The following is a 6,575-nucleotide window of genomic DNA, read 5'->3' on the forward strand; positions in this document are numbered from 1 at the left end:
ATATATATATATATATATATATATATATATATATATACACATACACATATATATATCACAGTTATATATATATCACATGTATATGTGATATATATCTATCTATCTATATAGTGTTATATATATATATCTATCTATATATATCCATACCACAATGGAATACTACTCAGCCATAAAAAGGAATGAATTAATGACATTTGCAGCGACCTGGATGAGACTGGAGACTATTATTCTAAGTGAAGTAACTCATGAATGGAAAACCAAACATTATATGTTCTCACTCATAAGTGGGAGCTAAGCTATGAGATGCAAAGGCATACGAATGACACAATGGACTCTGGGGACTCAGGGGGAAGGGGTGGAAAGGGGATGAGAGATAAAAGACTACAAACATGGTACCGTGTATACTGCTCGGGTGATGAGTGCACCAAAATGTCACAAATCACCACTAAAGAATTTACTCATGTAACTAAATACCACCTCTTCCCCAATAACCTATGTAAATTTAAAAAATTAAAAAAAAATAGCTAGTAATATTGCAAAACACCCATATGGTGCAATGTTATACCATCACTCAATAGCATTTGCAGGGCCATTTGTCCTGTAGGTGTTAAATTTATTAAATACTTATTATATGCCAAAAAAGTAAAACATGGCTTTTCTTTACTATTCAGACACTATAAGAAATTTTGAGGAACAAAGGAGATAGAGATGATGATAAGTGAGGTTGACAGAATTGGGGGAAAAATGATCTTAGAAGAAATTTAAGACAGTTTAGAATAGCAACACCCAAAGAGTGTAAGAAGTTTGGAGAAGCCTTATTGGAAGAGGGAATTAGAAAACCTGGAGAAACATACAGTAAGGAGTGATGAAGATCTACTGAAATGATGAGCTGGAGGAGTTGGAGGGTGAACGTTTCTTGTAAAACACTAAAATATCATTCTGGGCCTCTTTTTCCTGTTCCCAGAGGTAACTCATATCATACCTTTGTCTATAAATTTACAAGTCTATCAAACCTTTGTCTATGAATTTACAGGCCTATTAGATCTTTGTCTATTAATCCACATACTTAGTCATTTTAGCCTTATTAATTTGTGTTTTTAAAGTTTATATCAGATTGGTTTCATACTGTGCATGCTATTCCACAACTTGTTCTTAGTAACACTGCTTAATAGTTTCATTTTAAGTGTGGTGCTTACAAAAGGTTCTAGTACCAAATTGCAAAGAGTTTCTTTATATTCCTGGAATGTTCTGTTCTGCACTCCCCACCATTCCACTCTCCTGTCCCTAAGCAGCCCCCACTTTGGTCCATGTTGAATGTATCAAACATTTGTTTTTCACATTTGTTGCAATCATCAAAAAAGTCAGAGAGTGCTCAGAAAAAGAGAAACGGAGATAGTGGGCTCTGGCTGGTCAAAGGCCCCAGAGACGGACCTAGAAAATGTTCAATAAAGCACTGTCACTGAACTGGACCCACACAGGATGGGGTCTGGGTACCCTGTATCTATAGCAATGCCACCCTGGCCAGTCTCAGGCACCAAAGAGGAACTTAAAACTTTTGGAAAAAGATTCCCTCAAATATGGTAACCCTGAGCTCCAGCTTCCCCGCTTCCTATGGAGTTGACCAGAATCCCGGAGGAACTCGACAGTTAAGCCTTTAGAACCAGATCCACTGCTCTAGTTTCAGAGAGTGGTCTGGCAAGCACATCACTCTGGCTAGCTGGCTTTTTTGTTTGTTTGTTTCCTGCGTGGTGTGGAAGATTGGTACACCAGAATGTACCAATGGTGCAGGCACATCGATGTGTTGTGCATGCACGTATGTGTGTGTGTAAAATGTTGTTTTCATATAATATGGGAAGGTACATGATATGATATCAACATGATTTATCATGGGGATATTAAGATTGATCACTTGGTTAAGGTGGTGTTTGCCAGGTTTCTCTACTGTAAAGTTATCACTTTTCCCTGTTCATACTCTATTTTTTGCAAGTGAGTCATGAAATCTAGCCCACGCTGAAAGACGGGGAGAAGGATAAGTTCCTGAAAGGGGGGGTAGCTACATGTCTTATTTATATTTTTGTAAGAAAGATTTGTTATTTAATTGTTCATTTATGCCAGTATAAATTCATAAATATATATATATTATATACTTTGGGTTATAATTCCATGCCACATTATTTAGTTGCTCAAATTATCCCAGCTTTGGCCTTTGGAACTCCTTTTTGGTTGGCTCCCCTATCCCTTTGACATGTCTCTATACTTTGTTTTCTTTCTGGCACTGCAAGCTGCCTCAGGCTCATCTTATATTTCACTTTCCCAGCCCTAGAAATGGCCATTTCTTGAGGAAGTCCTGGTTCTCTTCATTAGAGAATGGTTTTACAAAGATCTGAGTGCTGGGTATTCTCATTGCTCATGGGATATCACTGCTTCTAGACCATTTCAGGGAACGGAGCTAAGAAAGGCAGGTATGAATACTAATATTCATATCTTCATTTGAATACACACACATACATAACTGTAATTATTTCTGTGTCTATGTAGCTACCTTTCTGGTTAATGATAAGTGCATACTGATGTCTCTGACTCTAATCCAGAACCACAGGACTTATTCTAGGCTTCCCCCTTTCCTCTATGACAGCAAAAAACTTCTCTTCCACTGTCTAGCCTCCACCTACCCATTTGTTCAACCTCAGGATGCATGTAAAGGAGTTTCAGAGTTATAAACCCATTCCTCCATGAAAGCAAATTTACTAACTAGAGTGCAGTATTTATGTACGGTTCCTTTTGTCTTTAGCCATATGGTTTCCAGTCAAAACATGATTCTCCAAAGTTATGTAGGTCAGCTCCATTTTTGCCCTAACCACATTCTGTGAAGTTATGACAGGTGACTTTGGGTGGCTCATTCACACTGAACACAAGATAAGTTTAGGGCTCTGGCTTTTGACTTGCCTTTGGGCTTGAGCTGTATGTGTGGGCCACCCAGCAGCTCTTTCCACCTAAGTAGCCTTTGCCTACAATTCGTAAAGGTAGCAGCAGGGGTGACGGGTATCCTTTACCCAGTGCGTCTCTGCCACAGGTACCCAGGGTGGTCACTCCATTTCTCTACAGACTCCACATCAATTGTCATGCAGTCTTTGAGGGTGACCATACCTATCTCTTCCAAGGACTTTGAAGATCATGGGTCTGCAATGCCAGTGGATCCTTCCAGTGGATGTCCTCCCTTACCTCTATCTATGTGCTTACATTATGCTTCCCTGGCTTGGTTTTAAAGTCCTGCCAAACATTTCTTGGAGGAATATGAACACTCTTTTTGTTTCACCTTAGGCCCCTCACTTATTCTTTCTGTTGGTGGTTGTGTGTGGAAGGCAGGAGTGTTAAGTAACATTAAAATAGGTCACATTGTAGAAATGCTGTGATCACATCCTAAGAGTTTAGGAGAAAACGTGGTCAAAAGATGTTTTGTTCTGTTTATGTTAAGAAAGTCTGAGTAGTAAATTTAACATGACAGAGATTTGCATTTGTGCTTGTTATCAGTAAAACACAAGAGTCACTGGAAGCCAGAATTGAGGGTGATGTGATGGATGATGCAGCATCATAAGTAATGATGTAACCAGTTTTAAATTAAATAAATGATAATAGAGAACTGCAAAGGCAAGAAGATTTATTTGTTTCAGTAAGAACAACCTCCAAAGAGACATTGTGTCTTGAGTAATAACAGCATTGCTACTTTTTTCCTGAGATGGGAGATAGAGAGTTAGCCAGGAATGAGATGCATTTAACAATAAAGAAAATAGTACCAACAGGGTATGGTACCTGGACCTGCACAGGAACAGATGGTGCGTGAACATTAAGAAGAATTTTCATGCGCACCAATTGAACAGTAAGCAACTATGTCAGTCTGGCTTCTACACTCATTATTCTAAATCTTAATAGATTAAATTAATATACTTCACATGAGTGCATGCTGGTGTTGCATAAGTCAGAGGGCACTATTAACGTAAAATAAAATGTGAAAGGTGCCTTCTGGAATTTAGCAACATGGGCTATTTTTATTACTATTATTAGCATTTTAGGGATTTGGTTTATGAAAGGGCAGCTGAGATTGTGATAAGACAGCTACTTTGTGACAGATGTGCTGGATACATGGAAACTACACGTGGAAGCCCATCATTCCTACCATTCCCTTCTGACCTAACAAGTCTCTTTGCTCTTCTTAATTACTTTACAAAGTCCAGACCTGACTACCCTTCCAATCTCTTTTTTCTTCCTGCCTTCAATGCCCTAATCAGTTTGGACTTCATACTATTCATTAGCACACCATGCTTTTCATGACTCCCTACATGGGTTCCTATTATCTGGAATGTCTTTCGTTCTCTTTTTTATCTGTTTATCCAGCTGAAAGGTTACCTTCTTTGAGGAAACTTTTCTGAATAGAGTTGGTCATTTCTTTCCTGATGGTCCTTCACTCTTTGAACCTGACTTATTATAGCACTCACATTCTTTTTTAAAAATTCATACTAATATCCACATTTATATTTTATTATAATTATTGTAGATTTTATAGCTACTTTAAATATAAACAATCTGAGTCCTAGGGCTTGAATTTGAACACACAAGGTTCTGACCCCTGAAAGCTGACACATTTAATGGTATCTGTTCATTACATATCTCTCCCTTCAACTAGATAATGTTTCTCATCAGAAGGAATTAGAAGTCCATGTATCTCCCCTGGTACTTAGTGTAACCTGGTACATAGTGAGTATGTAATTAAATTAGATGAATAAATTAATTTATACCATGGGCTTTAAATATTCTAAACTACAAATCACAGAATCCTGACTTACAATAATTTCCTGGACTTCCAAAATAGCATATATAGTATATCAAATTTTATAAATATTTGAATCGTGAACATTTGCACTTTAAGAAAATAACCATGATTCATTTTATTTTAAATTTTATTTAAAATGTGAATAATAAAATTTCCCCAAATTATGAAGCATCAAGAACTGCACGTCCAAAAGTGGCAGACTTAGCAGTGTCTCATATGGTGGTGTCGCTTTTGTATCACTTTAATTGGTTTAGAATTATCCAAATTATCTCTCTCCTGTGAGTAACTGATGAATAAATACATGAATACATGGGTGACACCAAAGAAGAACTTTGACATTTTGAGATTTATCATTTGGGAAAGGTAGAATCTTCTGACCAGTGAAATATTTTATGTTAATAAAATGTTATGTGTGATGGTTGATATACAGGGAGAGTAATAGTCATTTGCCAATTTTACTTAATTCATGTGTATGCTGTGTAATGTCTTCAACACTAGAGTGTGAAGCAGTCACTTGGACAATATCTGAAAAATACTGCATGCAAATGAACAAATTACTTTTCCATATTGACTATCTCCACTCAGGTCTCACTCAGTTCTTTTTGTTGCAAAATCTTTATTCATTTGGTCAATTGATATATGTGCTCTGGAGAATGAGTTCTTAAAACCCCAGCTAAGAGTCTCAAGGGAAGAATTGAAGTAAGGAGCTATTTGAAATCAGAATTGAAATTAGAGGTGTTGTAAATACCAAACAGAGGGAGTCCATCCTGTTTGTGTGGGGAGAGGTCCTCATCTACCTTAGGTGGAGTAATTTGGTTGGTGACTTGAAGAGCCATCCAGTTAAGTATTAGGAGTCACAAATATCTTCAAGTGACGGAAGAGGACACCTGCAAGGCACACACATGCTCCCAAGCTTCCAGTGAGGTTAGCCCATGTCTTTGGGCTTGGCACTGGGACATTAGAGCGGAGGCTACAAAGGAGCAGAGCACAGAGTTTAGCTCCAATGGCTGCCATGAAAAATATGTGCCCAAATAAGGATGCTTTGCACTATAGGAAAGATGATCTCTTGGTTTTAAAAACTGTAATAGAAAAAAAAAAATGTAGAACACCACAAATAACACCCAAATACTAGCTCTACTTATTCTTTCCATTGCCTGAAGGATTGGCTCTTCTATACTCAGGACAGTCTTGGATGATACAGCTGGCCTACCTAACTTTGTGATGGGGCAGACAATGGATGCCTTATTTGGACAATACTGACTCAATGCAAAGATGACCAGGAGGCACTGAGAATGGCAGTGGAGATTTCTTCTGACCTAGCTTCTGACTTTTTTTAATGACAGAAATTGTGAGGCCACAGTAAAATCCACTCACAAATTTCTTACATCCCATAGAATACAAGAGAGCACATATGTTCTTATTCTTTTTTAGGAACATCAAAAATAAGAGCATTTCTCTAAATAAAACAGAGCTTGTTTAGAAATAGTCTATCTTCTGGGAAGTGGCATGACTTTCTTAAGAATAATAAATAATAATTCTAGTTTTTATTCTATGGATTTTCTATCATAAGAATATATATTGACAGTTCTCTCTCTCTCTCTCTCTCTCTCTCTCTCTCTCTGTGTGTGTGTGTGTGTGTGTGTGTGTATGTGTGTGTGTGTGTCTGTCTTAGTCTTCTCAAGCTGTCAAAACAAAATACCATAGTCTGGGTGACTTAAACAACATCATTTATTTTATTTATTTATTT

This window comes from Rhinopithecus bieti, unplaced genomic scaffold (genome assembly GCF_001698545.2).
Source record: "Rhinopithecus bieti isolate Rb0 unplaced genomic scaffold, ASM169854v2 scaffold_68671, whole genome shotgun sequence".
Lineage (NCBI taxonomy): Eukaryota > Metazoa > Chordata > Mammalia > Primates > Cercopithecidae > Rhinopithecus > Rhinopithecus bieti.